The 16,716-nt window shown below is 47.7% G+C and overlaps 1 long non-coding RNA gene across 50 annotated transcripts in view; it reads left to right on the top strand.

Moving 5' to 3' along the window:
- The window catches only part of LOC110404654, a 124,716-nt gene that overhangs the window by 33,856 nt on the left and 74,144 nt on the right, over nucleotides 1-16,716 (top strand). For 40 of the 50 annotated variants that reach the window (XR_002442416.1, XR_002442410.1, XR_002442406.1 and 37 more), the window contains 2 exons: nucleotides 8,513-8,716; nucleotides 12,196-12,306. The exons of 2 other annotated variants lie outside the window; for them this stretch is intronic. This is a non-coding gene — a long non-coding RNA (uncharacterized LOC110404654). Of the gene's footprint in view, nucleotides 1-8,289; nucleotides 8,436-8,512; nucleotides 8,717-10,804; nucleotides 10,880-12,195; nucleotides 12,307-15,856; nucleotides 15,946-16,716 lie in introns of those variants that run through there. 8 more of the 50 variants (XR_002442408.1, XR_002442390.1, XR_002442418.1 and 5 more) reach the window with 5 other exon arrangements.

Genomic DNA, 16,716 nt, shown 5'->3' with positions numbered 1-16,716 from the left:
AAGCAAAACCAGCTCCCTTCCAGGTCTGCCGTGGTTTTGTTGCTCCGCTGGTCCCGGTGCCAGGGCAGGGAGAAGGGAAATGTCTTGTTAGGAGAGTTTGTGCTCAGGGGGTGCAGCAGAGCACGGAGCAAACGCTTGCAGATGGGCTCTGCTCCTCGGCTCTCTGCTTGTCTTTAATGCACTTTGTTGCACATATTCTGCAGTTCACTCCAAGGAAGCTCGCACTCATAATCCCTATCCAACACAGAGGAATCCCCTTTGGCTCTCAGCACGCAGCTGTGGCTGCATTCTGCTGCTTGAGTTGTTGACTTTGATCGTTTCTAATTATTATTTGTATCAGTTCTTGTTCGAGTTGCTGGTGCCGCTCACTTCTGACCGCAATCTGAGACCGAGTGCTGTAACGTTGTCTCGGCGTTTTCTAGCACTGCGTTATTTTGGGGCTCGTGATCTCAGCAGAACATGGCTCAACATCTGGGGCTCCCAAAGCTTGTGTCAGCTGCCAGCTCGGGGTGAAGAGCCCCCGGGAGTCGGTGCGTGTGCATGCTGGGGTGCCAGAGGTGGGCACAGCACACTGCCAGCGCTGCTTTTAGTCAGCAGTGCTCTGAAAGCAGTGTGTGCTTCTTTTCCGATGACAGCCCCAGCTATCCCTCAAACTGAAAGTAGTGCTTTTCCCATATTTCGACAGCAGCTCCTCATGTACATACAGAAGCCCTTCCTGGTATTCGCAAAATCAGTGCGTTGCATTCAGGCTGAGCAGTGAGCAGGGTTCTGATTGAAGTCCTTCTATATAACGAAGTAACAACGTTCTGCATGTTCAGAACAGGACCAGCAGTTCCCCACAGCCCAGGACTATTGGGGTCAGTCCTGTTTCTACGCTCTCATGAAGCAGTGAAGCCTTTGCTTGGGTGCAGAGTGGTGCTGGTTGGCCACAGCCAGTGCAAGAAGTGAGCTGGTAGCAGGGCTGACAGAACTGGTGTAGAAGTGGGGAGTGCATGAAAGCATTTGGTACTTATTCTAGTTTTTATTCGCTTCCTTTGGGGCAAAATATTGTCCCTTTGGGCAAGTAATTTGTTATTATTTATTATAGCTTTAAAAGGGATCTGGCCACACAAAACCTCGGTTCCTGTCAGCCTCACTGACTCCATGCAGAGAGCGAAGGCCACAGGAGAAATCCCACACAGGGAAACATCTTTGCCCTATAAACTTCATCTGATCCGATCCCAGGTGTGAGCAGTGGGCTCGCTCCTGAAGCACCAGGCTCTGCCTCTCCCCTTCCAGTGGGGTTTTGCCAGGACGAACATGGGGACGCAAGCACTGTTGAGTTGCTGTGTGTTGCTCTGCGTTATCTGCGGTACTGTGTTGTTCTGGAAACTTTTTTTTTCCCCGCCTGGAACATTTTGCTTCTGCAAATGAAGAAGGGAAAAAAAAAATAATGAAGAGACCTTCATTTGGTGGCATAGAAAATTTGCATAAAATATCGCTCTAAGCATTGAAGGATCTTATTACATAGGGTTTTGATGATAATCTTTGTTGAAATAATATTTAACACATGCTGCACTTTTAATTAAGTATCTGAATAATCTCAAATTAATACCAGAGGTTTAAAAATAAGTTTTCATTTTAGTGAACTGTAACATAATAGCAAGCTGCACCGCAGCCCCCTCCTTTACCCTTTGATTTAATTAAATGCCCTTCTGCGCTGCTTCTCACTTCAGATACGCGCCGAAAGAAGTCAGCCCTCGATATTTTACTTAGGGTTTCACCGCGTTTCCTTTCCCTACGTCACCTCCGTGCTCTCGGAGCGGGGCTGTGGGGACGGTGTGTGCGTGGGACCGGCCGGGTGCCGGGGCAGCGCTGCGTTGTGCGCCGGGGGCGGCTCTGTGCCGGAGCGCTCCGCTGCTGGAGTTTGGTTGTAAAGCAGTAGAGGTTGAGCAGTGTAATGGTTTCGGAGCTCAATCAACCCACTGCAAATAAATTCACGTTGATTCTATTTATTTTTTCAAATTAAAATAGGCCTGATCCGGCCAATTTGTTTGCCTTCCAGTGAGGCGCGGGTGACAATCACCGCTTCATTATTCCATCTTAAGAAATTCCATTAACCAAAGGAGGGGAAAAAAAAAACAACAACAACAAAAACCCCTTCACTTAGATGTGTGTTGGTGAAATTGTTTTGCTGCGCCCGGCCGGAGCAGTGCACGGGGGGAGGCTGCGTGCTGCCATCGGGAACGCACAGTTTGGAGGATGTGAAGCAGGCTGAAGGCTTTCTGTTACATCTCCCCTTTATCCCTCACCATCTATCATTGTAAAGGAGACGTATATGCCCGCTGCGCTTTGTATATTAAGGGAGCTGCCTGCTTTTTTCCCTTTGCGGAGATAATGACGCCGAGGGTTGTTGACTGCTGTTATCTCCGATGACAGCCTTATCTGCATGGCTCTGATTCCTGCTCCTGGAGTCGCGGATCTGCAGCCCTCCATGCAATGACCAGTGCTCCGGTTGTGGAACGGAGCTGCCAGCGTTGAAGGGAACGCTCAGCAGCAGTGTGCATTCCCTTCCTAGCCCTCAGTGCAAGGCATTGGAGGGAAATGCTGGGGGGAAGGTAGAATGGGAGCCTCTAAAGAAGGTCACATCCCGAGGAAGTGCCCCTACAGAGACAGGTTGAGTGTTGAGCAGTGCCGGATGGTGCCCCAGGTTGGAGCACCCCTCGCTGGTGCACCCAGCAATGCTGCTTGCACAGCACGTGAGGGACCACTGCACCCTCCCAGCTGCACCAAGTAGGAATCTGGGAGTTTATTTTAATTCCTTTAAACGTAATAATCTGCAGTTAATTGGCGAACATTCACCGTGCCTCGAAGGTGCAGCGCGCCGCAGTTGTTTGGCAGGCTGGATTCCCGTCCCTTGGAAATCTCAGAGCAAATTTCAAATATTTATGAATTTAGCCTCTTAGCGCTCTTGAGAAGCAGCCATGCTTTACTGCTGCAGAGAGCGAGATGGGGAGATAGCGCGTGTGCTTGGCCGGGCTCGCCTGGAGCCCGCAGTGCTGCATCGGACCCAGCCATGTGCCCACGGTAGATCCCAGGAGCCTTAAAAATAGCCAACTGAACCTCTTTCCCCAGTGTGGATTTCTGTGAATCCTGCCTGTGGCTGCACAACTGCGCCTCGCACGCAGCCCTCGCTCTGTGCATGCAGCTGGATTTTTCCTTGCACGTTTGTCTGCTCTTTCTCAAATTCAGGCTTTTATTCTCCCTGCCATATCTCGTGATATACGCTTCCATCCGAACGCTCAGACCAGTTTCTCTGGGACACGATCCTGCCTGGCTCTCCGGACTCGTGCCTCTGATGTCAGTGCTCAGCTCGCCGACCCTGCGGTTTGAGGCTGCCCTGGTTGGAACTGCATGGCCTTACTGGAAATGCACGTTGCCGAAGTATGCTGATGCTTTTTTTCCCATTAAAGAAAAAAATGGAAACTGTAGCAGGCGGGAAGATACTTGGTTTGCTCTAGAAGCTTAAAGAGATGCTTGTTTTTGCAGTGCTCCAGAAGAAGGCACAGCCAGACCCTTTTCTGGTGGCAAAGAACCAATTATTGATTAAAGCCCTTATTTTGTCCTGAAAAATCACTTCACCTTTTCAATCAAAAATGAAACGTAGCGATGTATAACCGGAAGGTTTCTGTTTGAAAAGAGTTTTGGTTGGAAAAGCCATTTTTATCGGGTAAGAAGTTTGCCCACGAGGGCTGGGAACGGCTGCTCCTGTGCCCAGCTCCAGGGCTCTGCCTGCACCGTGTAAACCAGCACTGCTCTCCCATCAGTGCTCGTTTCAGATTGCAGACAAACTGTTTAGGATGCTATTCGGGAAATTCAGTTGCAAACCACAGCATGCAATGCTCTCACATGCTCTAAGAGCAGTTTGAGTATAGATAACTTGTCTGTTTTTCCCCCCCAGTGCTTGCAGCTGGTCTAACAGGAGTTGTACAGGAGGATGAAGTAGGTCACATGCAGAACTCTTGTTTTCCAGACCTATACTGGGCTGGAAGGGGCTGAGGTGGGCAGCATTGCCTCATCTTGCAGTGACCATACCACTCCTATACCATTCTCCATCCCAAATTCTCAAAGCAAGACACAAGCATTAGTGCTGGCGGCATCCCCTTGGGCATGGTTATTGCCCAGTGGAAGACAGGGAAGCCTGGAGAGGCAGATTTGGGGGCAAGTTGGCTGCTGATTTGGGGTTACACACTGGTGTGTGGCATCTCCTTCCACCTGGCCCTGTCCATCAAGCACAGCTCTGCTGGGTTGTGCGGTCTCAGCCCACTGATGGAACAGGAATTTCACCATTGGTGCACCGTTACGTGCCCTGGTGCTGACAAGGGTGGGTAAATTTGTGCCCTTGTAGGATAGAAACTTCCATTTAAACTTTGGGAGGACTTAATGCTCTGGCCTGGCAGTGTTTATCTGCGCCGAGTGTGAATGGGAATTGGAAAAGGGGAAAGAGAGAATGGCTGCTGTTTAAAAAGCTAATTTAAAAGCAGGCGCAGTCTTCTGTAAAGATGATTCTGATTGTCCAGAGCTCTTTTAAAGGGACAAGGTTAAATGCATTTGTATTGAGAATGTGGGATTAGGCGCGCACGCAAAATGAACAACATCTTCTTTATTTATTTCATACTTAAATGGCCGAGAGTGTCAGTCAGTCAATCAATTCCCGATGATTCAGGAATGCAAGGGGATTTTCTGTATTGTTTTTTTTTTTATTATTATTTCGTAAAGCTTTTTATCTCTGGTTTTGTATATTAGCTATTTCTGCAGTGCCACCGAGCTTCTCTTCTGTCCACTCTCCTCCTGTAACCAAAGGGATTGAAATGAGCGCCCTCTGTAAATGGCACGGTGGGTTGGAAGCTACAGGTAAGGACTTGAGTCTATTCCCCAGGGCACAGCTGCCTCATGTGGGAAAAGGAGGCTCAGGTTGGATATTAGGAAAAAATTCGTCTTGGAAAGAGTGGTGAGGCACTGGCACAGGCTGCCCAGGGAGGTGGGGGAGTCACTGTCCCTGGAGGTGTTCAAGAACCGTGGAGATGTGGCACTGAGGGACATGGTTGTGGGCATGGGGGGGGTGGGTTGCAACTGGTGATTTCAGAGGTCTTTCCAACCTTAATGATTCTATGATGATACGATAGCCACGCTGCTTTTCTGCACCCCGTCCAAAATGACTGAGGGTTTAGAACAACCCCACAGAGCAGGGAATTGCAGTATTATTTACAAAGTGCTGATGTTTTGGCAAAACAAAAAACAAAAAACAAAACAAAAAAAACCCCCACAAACATGAGCATCCCCAGTTTAACCTGATTACAGTCTCTACTCAGTACTGTCTGGTGCGGGAGTGCCTTTTTTTTTTTGTATGTTTTTACTTTGTGATTTTAATCTTGGCTGTGTCTGTTCATTGCCATTGTAAAAGGAAGAAATCATAACAACTAAAAGAAAAAGGCTGAGGAAGTGGGAGTTTCTTTATTGTCAGCTTTATAGCTGGGGAAACCGAGGCATGGCCTGGGTTGAATGGCCTGGGTTGAAAAGGACCTCAAGGATCACAGAGTATGGAGAGGTCCTAGGTGAAATGAGCTGGTAAAAAGCAGTGCAGGAGCCAGGGGTGAACCTAAGCCACCACACCATGGCAGGCGACATTCCTTGTGCCAAGTGTCCTGGGAGAGAACTGAAGGACCTCCAGCCAACGGAGCTTGCCCACACACATCATGTGGGGAGCCAAGGGCCGGAGGCATGCCATGTGCCTCACAAGCTGAGGTTTGGTAGCGTGGGCTCTTACCTGGCAGGGAGAGGAGATGCTGTCTGTTTCCGAAAATCTGTTTGGAAGCAGCTCAGCTTACAGCTCCCTTCGGGAGAGCGCAGCCAAAGGGCTCCAAGGATCCTTTGTGTGGGTACCGCGGAAGGGAGCTCTGGTCTCGAGCTGTGCCGCAGTGTCTAGATATTTCCCATCAGTGGAGCCTCTTCCTTAAAATATATATATATCTTAATTCCAGCTTGTCACGCGCTGTCTGCCTTCTCTCAGCCGTCTGGCTTTACCCTCCCACCCGAGCTTTGGTGGTGTCATCTCTCTAGATCCTATCTTACCTTTCTGGAGCCAGCACAGCCTCCTCCTTGCACAGATTGGGCCAGAAAAGCTGCGTTTCACTGCTCAAATGCGCTGTGTTGGGTCATAACAGCTGGGGATGTCACTGGTTGGAATTATTGCTGAGAAAAGACCACGAGTGAATACCCAGCACAAGGACGGGTCTGTCTGATGTGCCCTGTAGGCTTAATTAGTGCTCGGATTTTGCTCACCACTGTTTCTTCAACCCAAACCCGCTAGCAAACAGATGACGCCAAGGAGAAGGGCAGGAATGCTGTGTTCGTGGCTTATTACTGTTTATATAGCACCAAAGTTGAGTAAGGCACTTGAGAAACAGGCATGATGGCATGAAATACTGGCCCTTATTAAGGCAGACGCTTTTGGTGTTGATCTTTTTTTGATTGTGATGGAAACTTCTTTCCAAGAAGTTCCTGTTCTTGTGAGAGTAAATCTCAGGATAGATTTGGATCTGCTGGGTAGAATTGGAGGCTGGGGACCCCCAAACAGTGAGGGTGAGCCCCCAAAGGCTGCAGAGCCGCGCTGCCTGGCGAGTTCTCTATTCAGCGGAGGCATGTCCCAGTGGACCTCTGACTCTTCAAATATGCTGGTAAAACAGTTGTTATTCATACAGATGGAAATATCATAATACAAATAGTTTCCTGCAACCAGGACCTAAATTTTCTGTACATTCCTACTCATTTTTGTTCCAGGTTTATTCTTGGCAGTGAATATCCCTGGATTCCTGTTCAGAGTAGAGTGGACTATGCTTTCTCCAAATCCTTGCACTGAATCACAAAAAATGTGTTATTTCCTCGCTATGGTGTTGTCCAAGATTTAGAGGTCATGATCCAACACATCAGCCAAAAGGATGACCTTGGCTTGGAAATGAGGTCTGCTGAAAGGTTCATTGAATTGTTGGAGGTTTTTGCCTTCTTTCTGTTTCTGCAACCATTGGGACACTTACATATTACATTTTCAAGCTTTTCCCAGAGCTCTACAGGTCAGATGCTCACTTTTCCAGCTGAGGAATATGGGACAATTAGTGCTGCCCACCTTTAAGGCACCTGTTTTGGGTCCCAAAGAGATGAAGCTCCTCCTCCAAACTTCTGAGCTTCCTCTGGAAGGAGCTCTTAGAGACCAGCCTCCCAGAACTGGGCACCCAGATCAGTGTACGTGAGCACCCTTCACCCCATCATCTCATCAATAGCATTTGGGAGCTAAAACTGAAGCAGTAGGAAAAAAAACTTGTGTATTGTAGGCGTCGTGATAACAATAGGAGCTGGCAGCACGGTAAGCTCGTGCTGTCAAGCCAGCTGTTAAAACCTAGGTGTGGGAGAGAGGGCCCAGCTGAGCTGTTTCCTGGAATGTGGAAAATAGGGCGGCAAAATGTTCTAGGGTTGAAAATTGGATTCTTTTACACCGACCCCTTTCACTGCATTTTTGCCTTTGTCTGGTTCCCGTGCCTGCCTGTGCCAGTGGGTTTTACTGGCATGTGCTGTTCGTGCCAAGCAGATTTGATGTGGGTGCCCATTCCCTGCTTACCCAAAAACTGGGAGAGAGTACTGCACATTGGCCGAGGAGCTGCTCCATGTGCCTGTATTGCCCCCAGCCTCAGGTAAGCAGAACAGCAACACCCACAGAGTGAGCGAGAATAGGAAGAAGCTTTAAGCAAATCTGAAGAAGTCACAATTTGCTCTTAGATGCCTTATAGCCATAAAAGGTGGTGAGAGCTGTAGAACCAATTACTGCTCCCGGGCTGTTCAATCTGCTCCTATACACTACGACCAGAACAAATGCACTGCGTGTTTGAGGATGCAGACCTCACCATCAGCATCTGCGTTCTGTGCTCATGTACTATGGCTCAGACCAACTCAAAGTAGGATCCAGCTCCCCAAATCCAACCAGGACACAACAACAGTAATGCCAAAGGGACCAACAGGCTGACAGGGGTATTTCTGGGGCTGGGAATACCCCTAATGAATACATTTTATGGTGTCCAAATCCCCCTTCATAGTTTTTTTTTTTTTTTTTTTTTTAAGCATTTCTCTAACATTTCTTTCTGCCTCTCCCTTCTGGAACTGAAATGCTATCTCACAGAGCACTTACCTCCCTGGAGGGCTGTCCCTGGCTGTGGCTTCACGCTCCCATGTCTCATGGCAGACACTGGTTTTCCTTCCTAGCCTGTCTCCCAAGGAGCGCTTTGGAGCATTCATGTTTCTGAAGTGCAGGACTGAGCCGGGAAGCAGCTCAGAGCACATGTGGGAAGGTGTCCTTTGCAAAGGCTGCCCGTAAGCATCGCTCTCCAGCCCCAGCTTGGCCATTCATGGTGAGCTGTGCTTGCCAAACATAAATTGAAATAGGTCTTGAACAATTGTATTGGCATGTGTGTGTCTTTTTCTCCAGCCAAGCAGTGAAGGCACCGTGGCTCCTGTTGCAGAGCATGCCAACACTTGGAACATGCTCCTGCCAATATCCCACATAAATCACGCCTTATCCAGCCCTCCACAGTCCTTCTGGAGATTCCTACTTCACTGCAAGTGATATGTGATGGATCTGTGCTTCCTTGGAGCATCACATAGCAGGCAGATCTCAACATGTGTATTTTGGGTAAGTTTGAAGTTGTAGAACTGCTCTCCTTTCCACTGTCAAGTGTGTGCTCCAGCCCAGTGTGTGGTGTCTGGGAGGGGATTACAACTTGCTGAGCACCACAGAACACCTTAGCCCCCTAAGCATTTGGGTTTGAAGAGCTGATCTTCCTGCAGGGAGTAGCCCTGAGGGACTTAAAGCTGTAAAGTGGATGGGGTTTCGGTGAATCTGTCTCCAGAACTTCCATACTTCAGTAGGAAAACTTGACTAAGTCTCCTTGCCTGTTTGAGGATAAGAGTTTGCAGTTATATGTAAGTTAATCTGATTGAGGACCTTCCTTATACCGTCTAGATTTGGCAACCCTGCCCGTGGTAGGAGGTTGGAGCTTGATGATCTTTAAGATCCCTTCCAACCAAAGCCACTCTATGATCTTTGCTTAGTTTGACTTTCTCACGTCAGCAAGGTGCTACTTACCAGAAAGGACCATTTGGATGAGTTGGTAGTGTCAGCATGGAGCCTAGAACATGTTTGGCAGAGCTGAAATACCAAAACCCTGTGGAAGGGGACAGGTTTCTGTGTGAATGTTAGCAAAGAAGCTCGCACTCCTCATTGTCTGAGGAAATGGAAGCGGGGTGGTGGCAGGGGCCGCGTCCCATTGGGAATGTGAGTACGCAGCCCCACTGCCAGCCCTCCGCCACGCGTCCCAACTCGCTTTGAAGCCCTGTGCTGTGGGGGGGATGCTCGCTGTGCCCCTTGCCTGCTGATGATTCCTAAATTAAGAAATGCAAATCTATTCAGGGCCAATTCCTTTTCCAAAGGCAACTTTCCTCTGTTGCTAATTCCCTGTGTGGCTTCTATACAGACCCCTCACAAACACCTGCAGCTTTTTTTTTTTTTAATTTCCCTCTCCCCCTTTTCCAGGGAGGGGGTGGCGATGGGGAGTTTATTGAAAATCTTTGTTTTCTCTGGTGCGATGAAACTTGCTTTGCTCTTTTGCCTCCTTTTCTTTCCCCTTTTCACAGAATAAATACAGCTGATCCAGCCCCAGCCCCTCTGCACGTGCCGGAAGAATAAATCGCCCTCCTCGCCCCCAGCCCCCTCCGTTAATTCTTTCCCCCGCTGCTGTGTTTGCTTTTTCTCACTGCAGCTGTAGCGCTGGTCGCGAGCGTGAGCTGACCTATTGCTGGTTTGTTTGGCACCCCCAAAAAAGACTTTGAAAGCAACGCTAGAGCCTTTAGTAGGCTTCTTCCCCCCCCCCCCCCCCTTCTTATTATCGCAGCACTCTCCTTTTGTTGCAGCGCAATACAAACACACGCGTGCAGCACAGGGAGCAAAGCGTTGGGGACCAGAGCCCCAGAAATATTGCACTGTCCAAAGTCCACGGGTTAAAACAAACATCAACACTGCGTCAGATAGTTTGCCCGTAAGAGTCTTTTGTTATGAAGATAAGCTTGTTATCTCTTTCATTCAGATTTTAATCTGACAGGTCATTTGCATACTGCCAGCCGACTTCAGGGTGTGCATTAGATCCACTTTGCATTTAAATCCTCTGTCACTCAGGCAAATAAAAAAGGGAGGGGTGGTGGGGGACAGCAAAGGACCTCTTTCAGATCCTCCCAGTTATTGCTGTTACTTTTTGTTGGTCCTATTGATGGCTGAAAAGTTGGCCCAGCTCTTGGGCTCTGCTTGGTTTTGGGACATTGGATACCCCCAGGCTGTGAGCTGCATGTATCGGATCTGCCCCAATGACCCCTTGGCCCTTTCTCACTCAAATCCTTCTTCAGACCCCATTTGAGCAGACTCCTTCCCCAAAGTGAGCCCTGTGGCCAGCTAAACCCTGGAGTTGCTCAATGCTTGGTCCTCAGTCAGGTTAAGCCTCTGCGGGGTTGCATGAGATGGGTTCAAGCTGCGCTAACAGGAACAATAAATGTCCTGGGCACAGTGCAGCTAGCAAGTCACCCATTTACCAACTTACATGCCAACGTGCCTCTTTGCTTGGTTATTCCACTTGTCTAATCACACAATCATAGAAAGGCTTAGGTTGGAAGGGACCTCAAAGATGTCTTCTCTATATCTTATGTGTCTATATCTCTTCTCCTCTGTGTGCAGCCTGACCCTGCACCCCAACTCCTTGGGCTGCCTCATGTATGTGTAGCGACCCCATGGCCAAGGCTGCTTGCACAGGTATGGATGTGGGTTGTAAAACAGCACCCGTGGGACACGAGTCAACCACAGCACACACGGAGGTTGATGGAATAGTGTTTCTCCGTGGGCATCGAGAGATGCAATTGTTTCTGGTGTCCGTGAGGTAATGTGGGCATTACAAATAATAACAACAAAAGCCCAGTGACCTCCCTGCACCTCCCCGCCATGCCAGAACAATGACGGGGGACAAGATCAAACCTAGCTCCATTCTCCTCCTGCGCACAGAGGTGGAACTGCGGCTCTGCTGAAGACCGCAGGAATTACCCCGGGGTGAGTGAAAGGTGAAACTGCTGAGTCTCCTTCCTCAAATACAATGGGGAGCCCTCGAGATAAGGCTGCAGTCCCCCTACGGAGAGCAGGACTGTGGCCGCAGGGATTGCGTCCCAAACCACCGTGCACCAAGCCCCAGGAGAATGCTTTCTTCAGCCCCAGTGGGGTTAAAGATTGGATCTGGGGCAATTTAGTGTATCCAAAAGTAGACCAGTGAATAGTGGCAGGGCATTTATTCAGCTCTAATGTGACAAGTTTAATTCCTCTGTTCAGAGCCAGTTATTTTCTTACATATGTCAATTATTTGAAATAATTCTCTGAATAACATCTAGAAATAATTCAGGCAATATATCTTGATAATGAACCCATTGCTACTGAATGGCTGAAATCTCAGCTGTGCTGGTGACTTTGGCTTGGGCGAATGTTCACACGGCATTGTTTCTTCTCTGAAACAGTAGTACGTGACTTTCAGAACCAGATTCTGGTCTGAATTGCCATGTTTATGAGGTCTCTATTATTTGCCATTTCTATAAATGTTCCCGGTAGTAAATACCTTTGTTAGAATATTATTGGTAAAGCAAACATAAAAAAGCATATGAATGAAGCCAGAGCAAATTTAAGGTGTTTATCTGAATGGACAATTAGGAGGAAAAAAGTTTCCATGATAGGTGGCCACCTCTAAGCCTTTCCTGTCCAAATACTACACCGCTTGGCCAAGGCTGGAGTGGAGGGGAATGGCAGAGAGGTCTGTATGCAAGCAGGGAAGAGTTCCTTCTGCAATCCAGTTTCTCACTCATGCCCTTAAACTGACAGCACTTAAGACCCCTAGACTAAGGGCAATGAATGCAAAATGAGAGCTCTGCAAAATCCCCTGGTTCCGGGCCAGCTCTCTTGCTTTGCTTTGCTGCTCCTTGGCATCAGTCTTTCAGCCAAGTGAGCAAATCAATGGCTAGCTTCATTGCCAAAAAATCTTCCTCGCTGTTTCCCATATAACTAATGAGAATGCAAATACGCTGTTTTTCCAGGCTGGCTTGCAACCTCTACTGCATCCTTTCTGTGCACGGTAATGAGGTGTTCTTTTTCTGCCGTGAGACCTGCATGCATCACGCTGGCTTGTGGGATTGTCCTCATTGCAGGTGAGGACCAGAGTGCTTGGGTGGCAGAGCTGGGAAGGCTGCAGCAAAGGAGGAACTGGAGCCTCCCAAACAACTACTCCACACTGTCCTTCCAAGTGCAGAAGGACACAGAAGAGCAGTTTAGAATTAGAAAAGCAAGAAAGGGTTGGTCTATATTTTTGTTACATGCTGCATCGGAGCACAAGTCACACGGGGATTCTGTTTGCACCTTTTGCTGTACTTCCGTGTGGAAGAGCAGATCCTCCTGCCTGGGCTCTGTCTGAGGATGGTGGCATGTCATTACATAAGCAAGCAGCCCTGGGTGTGTTCCAGCTAGCAGAACCTGGCCAGAGCCCAGCCAGTGTCCCCAGCCCTGGCTCCCAGGGACACAGCCCTTGCCTGGCTCCCTTTCTGGGGATGCTGGATCCAAGATGAGAGCTCAGTAGCTTATGGGCATTGTCACATCATCTGTCCTGATGGGCACTCTGGGCTCTTTGGGGACCGTGGGACAGTTCAATAAAGGGATGCAGTGCAGGAATTTTTCCCACAAAGACGCGTGCTCTCCATCCCCAGACAATGAACAAGTGATGCAGAGCGGGATGGAGCCTCCTGAGCAGTGCCCTTTTCTCCACTCACGTCTGCTGTATGTCTTGGGGTTTGCCTCGAGTCTTCGAGGGAGTCCAGGTTCCTTGGGCTGTGCCTTCCCACCGAAGGGACTGGAGAATGCATTCTTTTCAAAAGCAGTGTGACATCTTTCCTTTGTTCCTGGCTTTCCACTAGGATTTTCCATGATGCAATCCCGTATGGGGTTCCTGGCATGGAGCTGTTAAAAATCAGTAGCTGTGCCTGGAGCAAACCCATTGTTCTGCCAACACAGAGCCCTTCCATGCTGCTGACTCCTGCACGGCCCTGCTCCCCACACCGCTGCGGCTGCCAGTGCCAACACAGTCATAGCTAGACATAGGCACAGCCATCAAGTTGTCACTCTAAGTTGTTACCAGACCTGGACACAGCTGCAAGCTGGGATTCACTTCATTCACAGCCCTCTGCTCCAGCAAAGAAGGGTTATTTTGAAGTGGGAAAGTGAGAGGCTGTAGCTTTTATCCTGTTGGAGGAGCAATTTGCAAGGAAAACAATGCAGGATTCTCTTGGAATAAGGAGCATTAGCTGCATCATCTTTTAAAAATAATTTAGTGAAGGGAATGTTGGCTGGGGATTAGCACCCTTGCAGGCGCTTGGGTTGTGGCGAGGGGATGTTGGTGAGATCTATTGATGTTGGGGATTGTTTCAAATGCATAGGTGACTTCTAATGCCAGAGCAGCTCTGGAGCTCACTAATAAGTCAAAGGCTCTGCAAAGTTTTCAGCAGTACAGCCATTAACCCTGAGATTATGATATCCTTTGTGTTTTTCTAGCTTGTCTTGCCAAGTTTTTGCCTTAAGCAGAGGAAGGATGAAAAATGCAGGGCCAGAGATTTTCTTACAGCTGAAAACCGCTGTCTGCTGTGCTGCTCCTCAGGACAGCACCAAGCAGGGAGACGTCTCTGCCACCCAGCAGTCATTTTCTTCATAGTGAGACAAGTGCAGAATGGTGGAGGGGAAGCTCAGAGAATGGTCCTGTGCAGGGAGATGCAGTCTCATGTCACCCAGGCTCCTCTGCTTTGATGCCTGAATGCGAAGGACTGGTAAACTCGGATTTCAAAAGGGCTTTTTCAGTGGTTATATAAATGCATCTATTCCCAGATAAGATCTTCCAAGCAGATCTTATCTGGGAATTATTTTTGTGGTAGTAATGAGTGATCATCATAGAATCATTAAGGCTGGAGAAAACCTCTAAGATTATCCAGTCTGACTATCCACCTACAACCAATACTGACCACCAAACCATCATCTCTATTCTAAGCAGCTAATCTTAACTGAAGCTAGCACACCTGAGAAGAGACAGCTGCAGGTGAGCTCCTGTAGTATTTCTCCAGGTCTGGAGATGGCAAAAACCTCTCAGCTAAAACATTAGTAGCAAATAAATAAACACAGTTACAGTGATGCTGAAATCTTAGTGACTTCATCTGAATGTGGCTGAATTATTGCACCTGGTAGTTTCTGTCCCTCTCCCACACGACATGAAACATTTGTTCCCTAGAAATTTCCTTTGGTTTTATTTAAACCATTAAAAGTAAAACAAATAGTGCCTCCCTCAAGAGATAGCTGAGTTGAACTAAGCTTCTTGCTCTGCTCCAAATTTTTGAGAAATACTGATTACATCAAAATGAAAACCAATGTTTTGAAGGAGAATTCTTGTTTTCTTTTATCATCTGTCATTCCTCAATGAAAAAGAATACTTCCAGTCAAGCCACCTGGACAATGATTTGTAGATTAAAAGCAAACAAACAGAATCTCAGGGTTAAAGAGGTTCCAGTATGGGGCAGGTGCCGTGGCATTGCTCTAAATTTCACTTGGAGAGCTGAAAGAACTAAAGGCATTGACCCAGGTATGAGCTAGTGAATTACTTCCAACCTTCAAGGAAGAAAACCAAATAGCAGTGATAGCAAGATAATATCCACTGTTATTGCTGGAAGCATACTTCAGTCTCATCTACATACTGAACAAACAGCTTTGGCCTCTTTTGCAATTATCTGAGTACTACATATCCTCTATTTGCTCATGAAAAAAAGACTCTCCTGATCATTTCTAGGCTTTATCCTTGGAGAGGTGAGGGGGAGTGGAGGTGGTGCCCAAGACAGGAGCAGCTCATCTGCTCTCCCAGCCCTCTAGAAGAGGAAAAACCCCCAAAAGGACCGCAGTTGTCAGAGTGGTCTCCATAATTGTGCCTGTGCTCAGCTCCAACTTTGGGTTTTGTGAGATGACTGCTCCCAAAGCACACGCGCTCTGAGGCCAAGGATGAGTCAGAGGGATGCTGTGAGTGATGTGCTGGGTGGTACGAGTCAGTCCTTATTTGTGGGAGTCCATGAACAATTAAAGAAGAAAAATTGTAATTAATGCCAATCAGCATGAGTTCATGGAAAATAGAATGTGATGTCTCTCTTTGGTTTAGTTGATAAAAGTGATAGTAGTGTACAAGGATTCTGTGAGACGTTTGACTGGGTACCACATGACATTTTGATTAAGGATCTAGAGCAGTATAAAATCAAGAGGGTGTGCGTTAAATGGATTAAAACCTGGCTCCCTGACAGGTCTCCAAATGTAACTGTAAATCATCCGCCAGCTGTGTTTGCAGCAAGGTCCCTCCAGTATTCTTGCAGTTAATATCTTTATCAACGACATGGAAGAAAATGTAAAATCACCACTGATGTGGTCTACTGATGGTGTAATGAGCCAGGAAGCAGTAAATAATGAAGAGGAGAGGTCACTGATAGGGAGGAATACGGATCGCTTGGGGAGCCAGGCCCCAGCAAACAACAAATATGGTGATACAGGTGAGTGCAAGAACAAAGGATAAAGCTGCTTGTCTAGGCTGGGTGCTCCAGGAAGCAGGACAGTAAAGAAACATCTGGGGTATGGGGTGAAAGTCATCTGGGAGCTTTGGCCAGCCTTGGTAATGTATGGTCTGCCTCCTTACATAGCATCTTAGCAGGACTGATCCAATACAGATTGGTGACTGGCACCTACATGGAGGGAAAAGCTGAAGTCCTGCTCGCAATGGGGTCAGTATCAAAAATCCCAGTGGTTTGGAAGAGGTGAAACTTCCACCAATGTTCCTGGGAACATTTTACCCTGATCTACACACAATGGTGAAATAAGCCAGAAGTTATTTTTAAACTAATGTAATACATGTTCCTGGATGAACGCTTCAAAATTAATTTAAAACTACTGTAGGGTGTGTCACTTGCAACTCCAAAGCTCTAGAAAGGAGTTCACTCTGCAGCAGCTGTGCTAGCTGACATGTTACCTTATCCACAGGCTTCTCAGCCATGTGGTTTTTATCCATCTTGACTTGTAAAGGCTTATATCCACCAGAGGGATGGCAATGTGCATCTCGTGGTCAGAGCATCATCTAGCACAGCATGATCTAGAGGAGAGGGATGTCCACAACAACCTGTATTCTCAGCATGAATCTGCACTTAGGACTGAGTTAAGCATGTTTGTGCTGGTGTTTCTGTGTGTTAGTGTTGTTTGATAAATAATATTGAAGCAGTTCAAAATTTGATGAGATGAACAGGCTTTTGCCAGGGTTGCTTTGCTGTAGATTGAATGTAGCTTAGGCTAATGTGTCTCATTTTGCAGGATCAGACATTGACAAGTGGTACTTCTGTCACTGCCAACTGTTTGTAACTTGTGGGTAGAGGAACAGGTTCATTTGGATGTTTTTCCATTTGTATAATGAAGTCCAAGGGAGTCTACAGCTGATGTAATTTCCGGAAAAGACCACTAAGATCATCGAATCCATCTGTCCAATTACTACCACTATTGCCCAC

The sequence above is a fragment of the Numida meleagris genome, chromosome 11, assembly GCF_002078875.1.
Source record: "Numida meleagris isolate 19003 breed g44 Domestic line chromosome 11, NumMel1.0, whole genome shotgun sequence".
Taxonomy (NCBI): Eukaryota; Metazoa; Chordata; class Aves; order Galliformes; family Numididae; genus Numida; species Numida meleagris.
Note: the sequence above shows the minus strand (reverse complement) of the source record. Positions and strands in the feature narration are given on the sequence as shown.